Source organism: Coturnix japonica, chromosome Z (assembly GCF_054131305.1).
Source record: "Coturnix japonica strain WE chromosome Z, WE-NBRP24, whole genome shotgun sequence".
Lineage (NCBI taxonomy): Eukaryota > Metazoa > Chordata > Aves > Galliformes > Phasianidae > Coturnix > Coturnix japonica.
Genome location: NC_140702.1, coordinates 58264943 through 58284144, shown reverse-complemented (window position 1 = coordinate 58284144; position 19202 = coordinate 58264943). Strand labels below are relative to the sequence as shown.

Below are 19202 nucleotides of genomic sequence, written 5' to 3'. Positions count from 1 at the left end.
CCTTTCCCTCCTTACTGTTGCTTTTGGCTTACTTTCAAATAAATGACTAACTCAATTTCTTGTTACTGTTCTTTTTCCCACTGTCAAGTCTTAACTGCAAGCCAGAAACACTGGTTGAACAGGATTAAAAACGCAATCAAAAGTCAGTAAAAGCATGTGAGACATTTTATTACAATTTACTCGTATGTCTTTTGTTTTATGAAAAGTGAAGGTTTGGCAAAACATCCTCCCTTAATCTATTTTCTTGTTTGAATCTAAATCCTCTCTCATTCACCACTGCACTTCAGCATCTTTCCTCAGGTTTTGCCTTGCATCAAGGTGAAATACTTCAAAACCAAAAGGGAATTCCCTACAACAACTGTGAGCTTTAACTCCTCTACATCATAATTATGGAAATAAGATTCTGTGAACATATTGGTCATGAGATATTTTTACCTTCACTTTTCAGGATTTTTATATGATTATTCTGATGGGGATCTTAAGGGAAGAAAGAGCTACTGTTCTGCTCTATTTGAATATGTGCTAGAGCTCTGAATGAAACAACCAAATGTATGCAAAACTGTAATATCCCCCAGTTAATATGAGTGCCTATCTTCCTTCATCTTATAACTCGTGTGTCATTAATTCAAGGCTAATCTATACACAGAGGTCCCAAAGCATCTGTAACATAAAGTGTGGGGGGCATAGGTTATAGCCTGAGCACTCACAGCTCATCAGCCACAGCTGCATCATCACAAGCTGCAGACACCTGTTTGGTGCTGTGCAGGTGGTGCAAAGCACCAGAGGTGTTTCTCATCCACATGCACTCACCTCAAGAGGCATCAGTGTGGCAGATAACTCACAAGATACCTTTGCAATCGAGACATAACTTCTGGGTGAGGTTACACACGCTGCCAATGGCTTCACCACTTTGAAAGACACCGGCCAGCCACTGCAGACTGCTGGACTTGGATTGCTTTTGCTGTCACACTACTTTTCTAAACAGCTGCTGATGTTCTTTGCTAGAGCTAGGTCAGCTCCTCCTACTGAACAATGCATGTAATTTTGCTCCTCGTATTACATCTACACGCAGATTTCAGGGTTTTCATTATTCAAAATTATTCACTGAATAATGCATGGGAACATCTTGCAGACTGTACCTACCTGTGAATACCGTGCCACTGTTATTGCTTGCCCACTAGCTGGACTGTGTGACTGGCCACCAAAGTCAACCCACATTTTTTTCTATTCTCTCTGTAACCTTCCCCCAGAATTTGCAAGTCACATGTTTTAGAGAAATGAGAATAATCAGTCAGTCATATGCAGTGTTTCCACCAACATCTACCACATTTGCAATTTATTTGCACATCCCTAAGAAGATAAATTTTGTACATTCATGCATGCAGTCAATAATAATGTGAAAGAAAACAGTGAATGTAAATGAGTAAATAAAATCAGCTCTTAGACCAGCAGGCAGAGCACTTACCTAGGAAAGGCAAAATCTGTGTTGAGCTTCCTTCTCAGCTGGGAGGTACGCAGCCACACTCCTCTCTGCTCCTGGGGGCCAGCTGAGTTCCCCAGGTATGGACAACCCTACACCCTTCATTTTGATATTTTCCCATTCACCAGCTGAAACAATGAGCATTCTGACAGCAGAGGGGCATAAATGAGTAAATAAATAATAATAATAATAACCAAGAGAATCTGATTCTGTAACATCATATCTTGGCAGCAGGTGGGAGAAGGTACTTCTGACCTGAGGCCTTTCTCTGGGCAATCTCTCTGAAACACAAGAAAGGCAATGGTAGAATGGCAGTAACTCCCAGATGGCAAAGCAGGATCACAGACCAACCAGCACCAAGGCAAAGACAGGGATGTCTTGGAAAGAGTCCAGTGGAGGGCCACAAAGATGGTGAAGGGCCTGGAGCATCTCTCCCATGAGGAGAGACTAAGTGAACTGGATCTGTTTAGCCTTGAGAAAAGCCAGTGCCAGCCACAGAAACCAAGGACAATGAGACCCCACCCAGCTTCCCCTGGCAAAAGGATAGCTGTGGATGGAGGCAGGAGATGAGCAGAAGACTGATAGGGAAGAGCAGAGAAAGGATGAAAATGTGTAGTTTTAAAAACTAGTCTGACAAAAGAACATGAGGGGAAGGATAAAAATGCTTCTGGGTATGACTGCTAAGGAAACAGGATGAGGAGGTAGACAAAACAAAAGGCTCAGATACTTTCACAGGGCACTGCCTAGCAGGCCAAAGAGAAACACAGCCACAGTTATATGCAGGACAAATGAAGGAACTTTGAGAAATTAGTGCATAAGTAACATCTAAGCAACAGAAGAAGGAAGCCATAAATGCTCACTGAACTATATGATGGGATTTTTTGTTTGTTTGTTTTTTTAAAATGTGTTCACATATCTCTGGAAATCTGGCATTCTTCCAGGAGGGAGAAAGGAGAAAACTTCAAATGATGGAATGGAGACAGGACTGCAATGTCAGCTCCCTACACCCACCTTCTCCTACCCAGCTCATGCATGATGCTGCTGTCCCTTGGGCTCCTGTGGGCCTCCTCTTCTGCTGCCAAGTCTGTTGTTGTCGCTTCCAGTTGCTCACCCAGAAGTTTCTCATGAGAAATTTCCTGAGTATTGCCTCAAGGAGACTTCTGGGCCTGCCTGTCCCTTTTCCCTAATATTACTGCAGGAGGTCATGAGATGGTCTTTCACGTTGTCAATGAAAAAGGTTAACTTTTTATAAGATACTTTTTTGAGAGATTGGGTAGGTCATCCAGGGCTGCTGTAGAAATTAAAAGTTCAGTTTAAACTAATTACTCCTTGTCTTATCACTGTCAGGCAAGGTGAAATGTTGGCATCCTGTTCATAAGCTTCCCCAAAGAATGCCAGACGCTACTTCTGCTAGTAAATCTACAATGACCTCATAATGCACTTTAAGCTCTTTTAATGTGAGAACATCTAGCCCAGCTCTCTCATCAGCTGCAGTAATCCCATCTTGCTGCCTCTTGGCATTTTTGGGATTTTCCAATGCACTAGTGTGAGCATGTTTGACCTGCTTTGCTGGTAGAATAACATACTGTACATCAGCATGTATATGTGAACGAACACACATCATGGCAATTAGATAGCTGAGGCACTATTGCTCAGGAAGAGACATCAGTGCTGACCAAATGTTGGAGCAGCACATTTTCCTTCCAGGTCTACTTTGTTTCACATCATTTAAGAAAGTGCTTGAACACAGACCATGTAAACAGAGGTGCTTTTAAATTACTGCCTGTGCGTGGTGGCACACTAATGTTTTCAAGTTCACATCCCCCAGGGTCTGAATTTAAAGACAGCTCCTTGTATCAGAATGCTTTCCATCTGTAGTGCACACGCACACAAATAAAACCCCCAAAAACAAAAGCCAAAAAACCCACAAGCTGCCAAGAAGCACAGCCAACAGAAATATACATTGGAATTAAAAGAACTTGGAAAGTAAAGCAACAGGCTACAAATTAACTACGTTTGGTCATTTGCTCCAAGAATTAGTGAGGCTGGGAGCACCACAGAGGAAATGATTTTTGCCTCCTGGAAGAGCACAGTGCTCACAGCTTTTTTGTTCCTGTGGAGGAAATGCAGGTTGAGGTGGTCAGCCTTAGATACAATGGTGTAAAAAGGCAGTTTGGTACTGCTGTCCAAACCAGGCCTGTGCTTGAGGCTCCGTGGCCACATGTCACACTTCCCCACACTCAACATAATCTTTGGTATATGAGGATGTTGACAGTCCACTCAGTGGGAGAATTCAGGCCTCCTCTCTGAGGATCAAGGAGATCAAATACAACATCACGTTCATTTTCCAGACCTTGACTCAAAGCAGGCCTTTCCCTGGAGCTCTGAATAATGGATTCACTCAGTTTGTTGATTTTTTGTTTTTGTTTGTTGGTTTTTTGGTTTTTGGGGTTTTTTTGGTATTATTATGAGTCAACCTAAAGCAGTTTATCTGCTTTTTGGCAGGGAAAAATCCACTGTAAATCTAATTTACAATTGTTTAATTTGACCTCAGAACAAGATGTTTCACTTCAGTCTTTGGAAGGGGAGGAGGGGGAGATTATGGTTTTTTTTCTGTAATTTAAAACTAGAAAAAAAAGGTAGAGGGAGAGTTGGGAAAGCTTAGGGTGGGTGTCTTAACATGAAGCAAACTAAGTTTCTTTACAAATTACTTTGTTTCCCAATCTTTAAGCAGTTCCCTATTAAGCATAAGAAGAAAATGACTCTATGATTCACTCTCATGTGAAATTCACAGAGTTTGAAAATGCATCTGATTTTGGAAAGCTTCTTAAGATGCTAACTAGGTTTATAGCTTGGGGAAGGTGTTCAGTATGAAATCTCAGTGCCCAGCAAAAACTATCTTCCAGTCCCCCCAAAGCTGCTTTAGCAATGCAATATGGCTGGAAGAGGCCATTTATTGACTAAAGAAGGGAATCTTTTGAGTCCAGGGTCAGGATCTGGCCTGCTGTGTAGTACCGCAATCAAATTGCAAGGCATGAACAGAGGACAGAGTTGGAGCTGGGAATAATGAACAGCAATACAGTGATGCCAAACGGCACTGGTATTCAGTGCTGTCAAGGGATTGACAATTGCAGCTCAGGCAGTGGGAGACCCCTTAGCTGCTTGCACAAACCTGGAGTACAGCAGACAGGTGCCTGAAATGTTTGCTCCTGTCTCTGGGCCTGCAGTGATATGAATTGTTCCTCCAAGACTTATTCCTAAATTCTGTCCTACATCCCTCGCCAACATCAAAACTGGGTTACCACAGTCCTATTAGCATTACTCTAGTTCAGAGAGTCAATGCACATAATCATGTTCTTAACATGACAGAGATCTATGGCTTATGTGAGGTCTGGAACAGCTGCTAGATATCTGATGTTGCAGAAAAAGTATAAACTTTGGGTAATGAGATTTATTTTTAATCCTAGATGTTGACAATGTTTTAGCTTTAAGTAAGGAAGCTGCCTACAAACTGAAGCTCACAACTAAACATGCCAAATGCAGGTTCAGAAAAAAAAAATAAAAAATTGGCATGTTAGTAAATTATCTTACTTTCAAAGCAGTAATGTGGAAACTACACCATCCCTCTGCCATTGTGTAAAGAGTCCTTGCTTGGGATCAATGAATAGTCATGCACAGCCAGCCTTCTTGCAGCTGCCTGCAGGTTATGAATTTGGAAGTCAGTAGAAAAATTCAGATTGAACCTGAACATCCATTCGCACCTGGACTTTAATGTAACAGCCTAAAGGGAGCGTTGCTCTAAATTTTAAATCATGCTGAACTTGATGAAGGGTTTGACATGATCTACAGGAAAAGGTCAGAAGAGCTATAAATGTTTATTTCAATGAGATTAAACCAGTATTTTTGATGTTCCTTTTATATTTCCATCTACCTATTCACTTACAGTCTCCCCATAGCCCTTCAAGTGCTTTTCTGTCTAAGGAAATCAATTGAAAGACAATGTACATGGCATTTAGCCCGGTAAGAGACTGGGATGGAGGAATCTGTGGGTAACTGCATCACAATTGCTAATTTGGTCAGTTCATCAGCTGGGCAAAAAAGAGGAAGCTTTGGCTAACTCCAGAGCATTAACTCCTTTAGTGTGAAGGCTAAGGGCTATCCTTGCTGATGGCAACACATAAAAGTACCCTGACAGCTGAAACACTGTGAGGAATATAATGGAAAATACTGATTCTGTCCAAGGGGGATATGAAGGTGAGAAGTCATCACAGCACTCCATGATTACCTATCATTTCGGTACGGAAAAAAAAAAATATAATTAAAATCAAAGAATAAAATGATACTAGACAAGACAGGCCAAATTGCAGAACAGAGATGTCAGTACGTGCTGAGGGTGCCAGAGACTTCAATGGCAACGACAACGGACAAGAAGGGATGTTTTATCTTTGGGCTAGTCAGCTGCACATATTGCACAACACAGATGTGCCTGCCCTGCAGCACACTCAGGAAAAGCTCACTAGGCAATCCTGATCTTCAGCTGTGCTGACTCCAGGCTACAAGCAGCACTGCCAAGTTGTTTCTGAACTCAGCCTAAATGGCTGATGATTTCTACATTCAAATTGCCAGAGCATGACCCATCACTGTGCTGTGTATAGGAATCTGAAACCATTGTGTCCAAGGTTAGTTGAAGTGTGCGTTTTTATCTGTAAAACTGGCTCCTAAAATTATCTCATTTAGAAGGAAAAACATAGTGACAGGGTGTCTGATGGTAAGGTATTATATTAGTAAGTTCTTGCACATGGAAAAATAAGATCAATGAAAAGTACTTTGGGTTTAAGCCACTTCAGCTCACGAAAGTGGAGTTTAACCCTGGTCTGACACAACTGTTTTATAACAGCATGGAAGAATTTGACACTGACATGAGGTTCTTGTTCTCCTGCCTTAGGTTACCGCTTACAGCACTGTTCCATATGATTTACTATGTGAACTTTCTTGACGCATGAATCACTGAATTAACTTGCATTGGGAACTTACCAGCTTCAGATTCTTCCCTTTCTTACCATGCACTAATTCTGATTGAATGCCTCAGGTCTGTGATAATTTACAGGAAAAAGCACTAACGAAGGACATAACACAGGATTCAGATGAATTTTGGAGTTGTTGCATAACAAATAGCCACAAACTACCTCCACAGTACCATTTATTTTTGTCTAAGACCAACTATTTACAGTGGCTTCAGTGCTATTTAAAAAACCATAGCAAACATACTTCAGCAGCATGTGTGTTCTGGTGTTTGGACCCATGACAGGTGAACTCTTGATTTAGGTTTCTCTAGATCCTTTTCCTTTTGTTTGCATTCATGCTCTAATGCATGGAATTCCTGGTCCACAAAGCAAATTAAGCAACTTGCAATGGAGCAACAACAAGAAACCGATGAGTTCATGTTAACAAATGTCAGATACGTAGGATCAAGTCCAGGCATGCACAGAAGCATATATGATAGCTGTACCAAAAGTAATGCCTCCTATTTTATGACATTTGCACACAATGTCAGAGGCAGATGTTGGTGGTATGGCCATAGAGGATGAACCTTCCCACCAATATTGTGTTAGATGTTGTTGCTGTGTAATAGATGGCAGCAGAGGGGCAGTCTGTCAACATGGTGTCTGACATGGAAGTGTGTATGAAATGAGAGAGAGCCACTGAATTCCTCCATGTGGAAAAAATGGCACCCACTGACACTGATGCTTGCTGAATGTTGATGGAGCCCAAACAGTGGATGTCAGCACAGCGAGAGGTGAGTGGTGCATTTCAGAAGTGGAGACAGTGGGTCACCTCTGCTGCTGCAGATTGTTATCAGTGCAGCATGCAGGGCTCATGTTTATCACTGGTGAAAATAGACAGCTAATGACGGTGGCTGCTGAAAAGTAGCATTTTGTAGATGAGAATTCGCTCCATCAAATAGTGTTATTACGCTATTTGTAACTGTTGTAGTGCCTATGGAAATAAATAGGACGCCTTACTTTCTGAGCAACTTAAGTACATCATTTGTTAAACGAACGCTGCTTCTCAGGATTATTTGTTGAATTCCAGCTTAGGAAGTTGCACTGCTGTTGATTTACACATGCACGAAGAAATGAGATTTATAGCTAACACTTGGATAACAGTTACTCAAATTGGCTCAGTTCATTTCCATCAGGACTACTGCATGTATGTATGTTGTAATTATTTTTAAAGCCATTTTTGTTCCATCCGGTCGCTTACTGTGATACAGTCCTATTTGCACTACCTATTGAAAATAAATGATGGTAATATTCTCCCACATCAAAAGCAAGCCTTACGCACTTCACAGTTAACTAATATGATACTCCTGCTGCAACAACAGGTCTACAAAGCTGAGGTGCTGGGATCCACCATCCAGGGTATCTTCAGTAAAAAGAGGATTGGTGAAGTGTGAAAGAGTGTATTTTAATGCCTTTGGTTTATGCAAGTTTGAATGATTCTCAAACATAAGAGTTTTTAGTATTATGATTCTGGACAAGACTAAAATCTCGATTCACTAGACTGAATAGTTTCATACCTCAAGCATTTTGTATCAAATGTTTGCCAGGATTTTTATCTGAGTCCAACTATTTACAGTGGCTCTAATGCTATGTAAGAAACTGTAGCAAACCAACCCTAGGGGATTATATTACTATTTAGCTTTATGCTTCTTTCACTACTTCCAATAAATCATGAACTTCTTCAGATGTGTCAGAGAGCATTCCATTTCCCCAACTGCAAATGACAAATGATGAATAACACACATTGCTGACTTCTTCCCCCATCCCAAGTCACTTATTAGCTCTCCAGTGACTCCAACTGTTGCATACAGTCTGTTTTTGTAGACGTGCCCTGCACAGTGGCTGAGATTTCAGACTGTATGATGTTCATTCTCTTTCAAAGCTACTAATGTGTAAGAATTATATTCAGCTCATATACTATAAGCATAATTTTGCCTGTTCTTCCTTCCCTCTTGAAAGTACAGGAATCTGGAAATAATTATCCATTGTTCTATTGAACTTAGGCACTAAGGTGAGGAAGTATGTAGCAAGCCCACTTAGAGTAGTCTGTGCCAAAGAGCATGACGTCTTAGTAACCAACTAATTTGAGCTAGTGAAAACATGCCCTTTAAAGTTGCCATCACATATTCCAAAAAAGTTACAACCTACATATATGGTAGTTATAAATAAAGCATTTTTGCACACACTCTGTATTAAGAGAATATCAGGGGATTCAGCCATTCTGGGGAGGACTGGCTGAAGAAAAAGGATATAAATATGACAACTAAATTAGAGAGATATTATGCATTCTCCTGCACACAACAGTTGCTAAATTTCTACTCTCTCCAGCAAAATCAGCATCTTTTCTCAGTAATACCTTTGGCTGTTGTGTCATGTACGGAATGCACATAATGTCTGTGAGTGACAGAAACACCACACTGTCCCATCCTTGAAAGTCTTAGGTGAAGTACCACAGGTTCTCTGTTTTAAAATAGCTACCTTCAAGCAGATTCCTCAGCTTTACCTGTACAAATCTGCCAAGAGATTCTACGATGAAGGAAAAATGTCCTTCATGGCAAGCTTTACAGGGTGCTTTTTCTTGTATGTTGCAATCTTCCTGACACCTGGAAAACACCAACCAGCATTTGAGCTTGAGAAATTCCCACGGTTTAACTCTGAGCAGACCACTGCCCTGGCTGGCTGCCTTCCACTGCATCCTGTAGATTACAGTGGGTTACTCTGGAAAAACAAACTGAAACAAAACACCTGATTACATTTTGCTAATTAAAAAATTGCTGCCAAGCAAGCTACAGCATGTGATTATCATCATTTTCAGGAGAGACTGCTCAATAGCTGTTAGTTCCTACAACTGGTTCTGGTATGAGCCAGGAGAAGCAAGCAAGTTGCCATCCTTTAGAAAGTGATTGAACTTGGTATTTTTGGAATGGTACAGAGGAGAGGAATGTCTGGTCGAGATCAACTAAAGAAATTTTACCTCGGATAGGTAAGCCATAATTGAGGCAATTGATTTTAATGTTATCCCAACGGGAACTATTTAGAAGATCGGCTAGTTACTCAGTATGGCTTCATGTAAAGCAACATCTAGTTTTGCTGAGCCCGCACTACATGTTTAAACTGAATTTGCAATCTATTTTTTTAACAATGGACCTCTGAAAGGCACAGTTTGGGGATGTGGTTACAGCACAGGTGGTTTCTAACAATGTTTCTGAAGTCATGCTACAACCATGGTAGGATGGCAAGGTTTTGTAACCAGATCCATCACTAAGCAGTTTTAAAATAAGAACAAAACAAAAACTCATTGACTCTCTTACATTTAAGGACTTCATTATTTTTATTACAGAAATCCCTAAATACAGGTTACTTCCCATTACGTATTAAAGTCCATGTTGTCCCTGACGCTCTTAAATTCCCTCAAGATCTGAAAGAACACTTTATGCTTGCTAATTTTACATGGTACTTTGAGACAAGTTAATATATGATCCAACGCATTGTCCCACTGTCGGGGAACAAAAACACATGGATGATAAACCTTGTACTAATGGCAATGGTATTCAGATAAAACTGTTTTTATCCAGCTGTGTCAGAAACCTAAGAAGCCTGTTGCTCCCATTCCCTCAGATTTTGTTCTGCTCTTTGGAAGCTAGTAAATAACCACATGAACATTACCAACTTAATTTTTAGTTTTCCTCTCAATTATTACACATTTCTATCTGAGATTTGTATGCTACCACAACTATATTACTTAAGCAGTGGAGATGTAGATAGTTTAGCCAAAATATACTGTAGTAGCCTTTCTTGATTCTTGGAAATATAACAGACCGAGAAGGAAAGAAGCTGCCAGGGTTTTGAATGGATGGATCCTCTCCGTGCTGTTTCTCATGACTGTTTGAGGCATAGTTACGTAATGAGACAAGTCTGTGCTGGGGCCTTTAGATATGGTCATGTAAGCTCTTACACTTGTCCTACACCTTCAGGTCAGGAATTATTATCACAGGAAGTGACAAAACAGTTCACAAGGAGTGATTTATTCAGGCAACATTTCCATTATTGTATTTCCAAGTCAGCCAATATAAACACTAGGTCTCTGTTCATTATTTCAGTTCTAGAGTTCACTGAAGTAAACTCCCACCATTCACAAACATAAAGCTTCTCCTATAGGCTGAATTTGTTTCTTGGCTTTTTGGTTTTGTTGCTACCTAAGTCGGTAACATTTTACTTAAGAATAGGCTGTTAACCTAAGAAAGTCATCTCTGATTCTGAGTGAAGGCAGGAGGAGAGAAAACAGAGGCTTGGAAAGGAAAAGCTGTTAAGTGAGCTTATGGAGCTTTAGTATAACGAATTTGAATGTTCTTCTGCTAAAGAAACAGTATTAGATCCACTTACAGAAATTGCAGGCTTTTAGCAAACCAGGTGCCTCTGCAGTGGATCTATAGGTTATGTGGAAAGTTATGGACATGGATGTAAAACTGTAGCAGAAATCACAGAATCGGAGAATCACCTGTGTTGGAAAAGACTTTTAAGATCACTGAACCCAAGCACCACCACAATGTATTGGGTCTCACCATTTAACCATACCTGTTAGTGCTATGCTCACACATCTCTTAAGCACTTCCAGGGATGGGCACTCCATCACTGCTCTGGATAGCCTGTTCTAGTGCTTGGCTACCATCTCCACGGAGAAATTCTTCCTGATTGCCAATCCAATCTGCTTGTTATGCAACTTGAGGCCATATCCTCCCATCCTGTTGCTTGTCATCTCAGAAAATGGACTGAAACATCACAGTGGAGCCCCTGCTTTGCCTGGACAGAGCTGTCAGGCTTACAATCTATACCAGGCTGCAGCTTCTCACATCCCCTCCTCTGCCATCATTTCCCTGCCACCATTCACTGTGGTGAAGGGCTGAAGCAGGCAGGATGTTTGCATAAGTATTTTGCTCAAGATATGGCAAAAATTACACAATACTGTGTCTCTAGTAGAGGAAAAAGGCACCTGATGCCATCAGACTGCTGTTTTCTCCCCCAGCTGTAACAACCAACAGTCACCACAGCTCAGAAGACCTCAAGGACGTTCTGGTCACCCACACACATCACACGAGTCATCTTCTCTTCTCATTCACTGGGATTTTCCAGCATTTTGCTGTCAGCACCCACTTCAGTGTTGCACCCTAAGAAACCTGGCTCCTTTCCAAAGGACTGTGCAAACACAGCCCTAGAGTCTGGCCCTGCAACATACTCACTTCCAAACCTCTTCAGACATGCTGCACATTTGACATCATACAGGAAGTACCTTTTTCTACCAACATAATTCACAAGGGCAGGAGGTTTTTCTCTGACCAAAGCTGATTCTTGGCATGTTCCAGGAGGACCAGCAGCTGGAGGACATTTTGTTCTGTGGTGGAAATGAACAGCAAACAGACCCAAAAAAACCCACAGCACATCACACTGCTCTTTAACTTCTGAGTTAAAAACACAAATTAATTAAAAGGTGGGGAAGGAATGTTTTCCAGATGTTTGGCTTCATCAGTAGGTCACTGCTTGGTGGGATGGGCTGCTGTTCCCAGCGTAACATCACGCACTTCTTGGCCCCATCATAGCAATGACCAGGAGAGGCCATGTCTAAGGAAGGGCAAGGTAGGACATTTCCACATAAGTAGCAGTCTTCTATGTCTCCTGCTCTAAAGCAAGGATATTACCCAAGTGCCGAGGCTGATGACCAAATGTCACTGCATTAAGTTCAATGACCTGCAGAGTATTTTTTCTACTGTTGCCCATAGCAGAGTCAAAAGCCTATTAAAATCCACAGGAAAATAACTAAGAATTAAGATACTGAAGAAAGGCAGCTTCCCCTGGAAGGAATGATAATAGAAGCATGAATTTGATGATTTTGGTTAGTATACAATAAAAAAATATATATATCTTTTTATTTCAGAAAAATAAAAAATGGGGAAGAAGCTGGAATGTCGTTAAGTGCTGTATTGTGTACACACAGGTAAAATTATCTGTTATAATAGCAACTGGAAAAGCTTTTAGACAAACCTTATTTTGCTACATATTGGCACCATCTTAAGTGTTAGATATAACCCAGGGCTACTAGAAGCCATTGAAGATTCAAATGGTTTGAATAACATAAATGACAAGCATCAGGCAGGAGCCAGAATATCCTCTTCCAGAACAAGAGAAATCTTTTAAAACCTCTGTGGGATTTTTAATGGTGGTGACTCTTGGCATCAACATATTCAAGGATGTGTCAGTGTGTTTGCACTATAAACCCCTATTTTAAAGCATTTTATAATTCGGCTGTAAACATATGGCACTTGGCAGAGACTCAATTCATCTGTTTCTATACCAGGACTATGAAAAGTGTGCGTGTGTACATAAATAAATTGTATAATCTCAGTCTTTAATCCATTTCCTAAATCAAAAGAAGAATTTGTTTTCAGGCTGTGACATCACTCTTTTCTTTCACTGCTCTCCTGTTGCAGCTACTTACAATTTATTTTCCAAATCCTGAAAACAACTGCCCTTTCAGGGTACCCAGTTCTTAGGCAGGTATTGATGTTGCTGCAATGGGAGCTTCTCCTAAGCTGGAAGCCTCCCTAATCCTCCCCCTGCACATTTCTGCAGCAGGCCTATAATGAGCTATTTGCTAAACAAGCAGTGGTCTGAAAAACTCCTTTATCAGAAGCTTACAAAGGATACCTTTAAATAGGAGCTTTTTTTTTTAAACACTCTTTGATACATTTGCAAAACAACAGCTAGTGGAACAGAGCTGCCAAGAAGCAATTTGTCTAAGTTTTATTTTTCACTAGCATTCTGCTTTTTATTTTAAGCTGTTAAAAAAAATAAAAAAATAAAAAAAAAAATAAATAGAAGAGAAAGAGAGAGAGAGAGAAAAGAAAACGAAGGAAATTAAAAGAAAAGCTTCTCTATTTAAGAAAGCTGTTCTCTCACCAGCCTTCCTCATATATGCCTCATGTTTACTTCTGAGGACATCTTCCATCTCCGCAGGCAGACAGGGATTGAGGCCCCCGATCATTGCACAGTTTGGGCAGACAGCCTTGCTCCAGGCAGCTCCAGGCACAAGCAGCTGTGAGCTCCACTGTGCACCCAGGTACTCTTTTTAGTAAAGTCTTTGGTGCAAGTAAGAGCTCCTTTGACATCAGATCGACTCCACATGCACAGAGACTAAGTTGTGTGCTCCCATATCTTGGTCATCCAGAGCCCAAACCAGTAAGACTTGTCCAGTCTTACACCAGGTTGTCACATCAGAGATTCCTGAGGTCTTCATGGGAGCTGCCACCAGCCTAGTTGATAACACAAGCATTCTTGGAAGCAAACAAACAAACTCAAAAAAGCCAAATGTTCTTAATCTTATGGAATGGCACCTTCCAGAGACCAGTGGCCTTGCACACCTGATCCATGCAATAAATGCATCATGCTGAAGATCACCGCTGTCTTGAAAATCCAGACACCGAAGATCCACTAAACAAGCTGAAGAACATGTTTTATAGCTGAATTCCAACACGCTGTCACTTCTGAACTTAATCACAACCTCACAGCATAGCAGTTAAAAGCTCTTTAATTCCTCACAGTTCTTGCACACAGAAAAGCCACCAGTATTCCTGGCTTTCTGCAGACATTTTTACTTGTCAAGAGCTGCCTAAGAGAGCGTTTGCTTCACACAAAGCCAGAGAGGCAAGAGTCACTCAAGCTCATGGAAGGAACCAGGTGACCCATCACAGAGGCAGTAGGGAAAATCACTGATCTCTGTGTAATACAAACCTATACAGGGCTCACCCTATAGCCTTAATTGTTACCATCATCTATATTTAGCATGAGCAAAAGAGGAAACATGACTATCTATGTCCATATTTTATCAGGCTGCATAGTTGTGCCAGAAAAAAAACAAAACAAAGCACTTTATCTAGCTGCTGTGACCCCTGTGTCTGGCTTGGCTGCAGCATGCCCTTGCAGGATGCACACACTGCTCGGAAAGATGGAAGCCATGGCTATCAGCCAGTGACCAGCCAGCCACGAATGGCATTTCACCCACCTGCAGCACCTGAAGAAAAGCTCAGGCCTGTGGTTAGCAGCCGTGTTGGGTTTGGGCTCCCCTCCCATCCCTGTGCTGCAGAGCCAATCTGTTGAACATGCTCACCCGTAGGCACACACTTGAACAGCAACAAAGGCAAAACCTGCAAAATTACTGGCAAATTCAGCCCCTAAACACAGCAGTTCCCAAATCTCAGACTTCATCTCAGTGCTATCAATGCAGCTGCACTTCTCTAGCATCAGTCCAAATGTTAGAAATGTCTTTCATTTAATTTCCCATCCATACAAAACAGAGACTCAGGATTGCTGCTGGTACCAGATAGCCTGGATGTATTGTAAGTAACGCAGAGTGAACAGCGAGATAGCACAGGGAGACTGCCAATGTGGCAAGCATGCCAGAAATACATGTTATTCTCTAGTTCGGCAGGACAAACAGGTGCATAAAACAGCATTTTCACACTGGGCTAAAAAAGAATCAGTGCCATTTTAGCTCATCCAATTAAATACTCTCCTCCCCCCACACACTAAACACACAGAAACTAAAGAGACCATCTGGGTACTAAACAACAGGCAACTAAAAGACCGAATCCTCCTCCGTCTGGTTTGCCTGGACTTTCCTAGGAATGGAGGACTCATGTCATGGCAGTGCACACACTAAGCAGTACTCTCCACAGTCTTGTCGGTAATCACTGTTTTCCAAATTTGATTCCTTTATGATGAAAGATCAAACATGGGGAAATCTTTGCATTAAAAAAGAAAGAAAGAAAAGGGGAAAAAAAAAAAGAAAAAAAAAAGAGGGGGAGCTTATTTTTAGCTACTGGTTTTTATAGCCTGCATTTCCTGTTTAAGGAAGTCAGTATCCTCACAAAATGACAGACATCAAACTCTAAAGAGCATTGTATCACTACCTCATGAGCCACAGCCACATCTTCCTCAACAGAGAACTATACATGAGGCCCTTAATTTTCTCTGACAGACAGAAACTCTGTGTTTTAATGCTCAATTTCCAGACAAAACCAAAACAGAACTGGTCACACTATATTTGCTACTCTAAGGTGAAACAGCCCAGCATGAAGAACACAGAAAGACACTTGCAAGTAGTGAAATGGAAAAAGAATGGTTGAGGTATGGAGAAAGTCCTTGACTATTGCAGATGGCTAATGTACAACCAACTGGTAAAATGCAGGCTACGAAACCAAAACCTCTACCACAAAAGTTAATCCTTTGCATGCAGAAAAATCTTCTCCTTAAGAGACTAAAAGGTTCAGAGTAGCTTGAAAACACTTGAGGGAAGACTACAATCCTCTATGATCACCTCTGTGTAAGGCAACACTGAAGTTTCTTTCTCAGTACATATGTACCACCTCATGCTATATTTCCCAACATGCCCATTAGACTTCTCAATTGCCCATTACGTGATTTAGATAAAAGCTTTATGAAAGACCTCTCAAATGACTAGCAAGCAAACAACACTGCTTACGTCAAACTACCAGAAGTCTTGTGCCTAGTGGCTTCAATTTAGACCCTTGATTCCCAAGAATGATTGGAGAAGCTCAGCTTTCAAAACCAAAAGCCTCCAGAGCTCACTAACAGTAGTCAGTACGTGCTTCTTCACACTAAGACATACACACCACGATTGTGAATCTTCAAACAGATTTGTTCCTTTCTGCAACAAGGACAATCCTGCCTGTCACTTTGATGGCTATTTTGGAATATTTTTAGTTACTGTATCAATCTATTAAACATGTTTAAAATGTCCATTACATGGACAAAACAGGTCCTTTTCTTTTTTCCACAGAAATTACAATTTCCACTCATTTAAGTGAACAAATGGTATTTAGCACTAAACAAATAGGAACTTGCTGAGAGAGCCTTTCATGCGGTTTTCCATGTTGCAACCTTAACCTCTTAAACTGCTTTAGTTGTGCTGGTAAAGGTTTGATAACAGGTCAGCTAATTGGCACAAGCAAAGACAACATTTGTCCCAGACCACTTATTTTCAGAAGGGAGAGAGGGATTCAGTTGCTCCATCCGTCTACGAGATGAATTGCAGTAAGACTTATTTCCCCGTGCACAGGAAAAGAGAAGTGACTTAGAAAAAAACAACACATTATAATTAGAAACTGTGCTGTTTAATGAGATTCAGGTCAACTGGAATTGAAGGCCGCAAACCCTAAATGATTTTTTCCTGCCCACTGACTGGGCAGAATTTGGCACTCCCTCTCTAACCACTGTTGTTCTTATAACTAACAGGCTTCACTAAGTTCTGTGCCAAGATGAGCCTTGATGTAATTCCAGCAACTTCACTGGATGAATATTTAGATCTGCCCTGAATCACCCCCATCCAATTTTTTTTTCAACTTTCCAGAATACTTTTATGAACAGACATTTGCCTTTGAACCCTTGGACATCACATCAAGACTTTCTGCAGTCAGGTAAGTGATTCCAATGTCAGAATGATGAGCTGGCAGGGCAGACATGGCGAGGTCTACATGGTAGCTGTGCCTGTTGCCTCAAGTCTTAGCTCATCAAGCTCTTAATAATCAGTGGTTCACCTTTCTCATTAACTGCTCCATGGGTACTTCCAGCACAGCCTAAGATGAGCTCTTGCATCTGAGCATTCTTCCAAACACAAAGGCCTTGAAATGACATCTACAGAAAGACTAAGACAATGTTCTAACAAGAGTAGTTGGGGTACAAAACACAGTAAGAGACTCTACTCACCAGCTGGCTCCTGGGCTAACAGGACATTCCATATTTTGGAGACAGACTGTTAGAACTGTATGTGATACCTCCACCTCTTCTGCTGCCTTTTGATTCCAAGGAACACAGTAGTACCCACAGTAATGGCACGGTAGGAGCATGGATTCTGGTACCGATGTGAAAATTTTGGGTTCAAACTATAAGGCATAACAGCAAACAACAAATAAAAGCATAAAACCACTGAATATTTGAATTAGATAAACAAGGATAGATCTGGGGGAGCTCTTAACATTGTGTAGGTAAGATTTTGTTATGGTTTTTTTTTAAGGGTAGTTTATGATCGTAGAACTAATTATCTAGTCATAATCACTCTTTGCAACTAGAAAATACACAAATCTTGCTAGACTTGGTTTCAGAAATAATTTGTGCTTTGTAGCCAAGACATGTTAATAGAAATCTTTGCTCTTGCGACCTTGCAGATGTCTGATAATATAGCAGCTGATGTAATTTTCTTCTTAAGGCTGGTTCTTTTTCTCAGAGCATACAATGCTCTACTTTTACTGCCCTTAGTGTCTTCAGGTCTAAGCGCTACTGACTGTCAACAATGCAGAGCACTGGCAGAAGCAATGCTCCTGCTTCCCATGTGTGGTATGGAGCTTACGCTTCTACAGGGAGGCAAATAATCAGTAAAGCCATTCCTTACACTTTATTTTATATTCAATACAGTCTGCAACGTTGCAAAATATTGCTCTGAAGTTTGTGTTCCTTCCTCTCTTATCCTTGCAGAAAGCATGCTTCCATAGGGACAAGCACTTAAAAGGATGACAAAAATACCTGTCTACAAACACATCATATTTTATCCTTAAGGCAGAACTGCAGAGCAAGAAACCAATTGAGGGTATTATATTTCACAACCTAGTAAAGGTACCAGTTATGTTGCTATTTTTGTAAGCTGCATCCTACATAAATTGATGAATCACTGGGATTTTTATTATTCTACTTTTGAAATTAAAAAAAAAAGGAAGGCTGCCTGATTTTTCAGTAAAAATCCATATTTTAGATCAAATGTCTCACTGAAATAAATTTATTTCTCATGTCAATTCACTCTATGGTACTACCAATTGGCACAATTCAGAAAGTAAATTTTTCCAGTATGTAAACAGCACCCCAGCTTGGATGCACTTCGGTTATTTACACCTACTTAAATAAAATCTGAATCGCTACCAGGCAAACCTGACAGAAAACTGAGCTTGAACTAAATTGACTTTAGAAACTAAATGCCTTAGAACACTGAAGCATTACTGGAAAGTCACTTTCAGAGACTTCTGAAAGCTCGCAACATAAAATTCAGGATGCACGTACAAAGAAAAATGATAAAATATGCGTTTACTGCAAAATCTTACTAAAGCAAAGCACATGGAATATCTTCTATGCTTAAAAATATTAGGAAACCAATTTTACTTTCTGACACTGGAAAAAGAAAAGAAAGGGGAGGGGACGGGAGGGGAGGGAAAGGGAGAGGAGAACAGGAGAGGGAAGGGGAGGGGACGAAAGGGGAAGGGAGCGGAGGGAAGGAAAGGGAGGGAAGGGGAGAGAAGGGGAGAGGAAGGAGGGGAGGGAATAGAGAGTAGGATCTACAGAATTTCATCTGTACTGCAAAAACTGCTGGCTGGTCATTAAAAGCACTGATTGCACATATTAGCGGATTCATCATTTTGAAAGAGCTCCATCTGTTCTGCTAGACAACCACAGTGATCTACAGACTGTCTTCCAGTCACAGCTCTCGATTCAGCATATTACCTAAAATTTTAAAAAAAATCTAGTATTCCCACATGTCATGTACATGCTCTCTAGTTTTAGCTCTATTGCCATGGCATTAAAATCAAATGATTCTGAGATTAAGA

General features: G+C 40.8%; 1 long non-coding RNA gene across 1 annotated transcript in view; it reads right to left on the bottom strand.

Annotated features, from left to right (window-relative positions):
- Positions 1–11231: 11231 nt before the first annotated feature.
- LOC146754108 (uncharacterized) overlaps positions 11232–19202 on the bottom strand; it is an 8855-nt gene continuing 884 nt past the window's right edge. The window contains exon 2 of the long non-coding RNA XR_014939290.1: positions 11232–17495. This is a non-coding gene — a long non-coding RNA (uncharacterized LOC146754108). The remainder of the gene's footprint in view (positions 17496–19202) is intronic.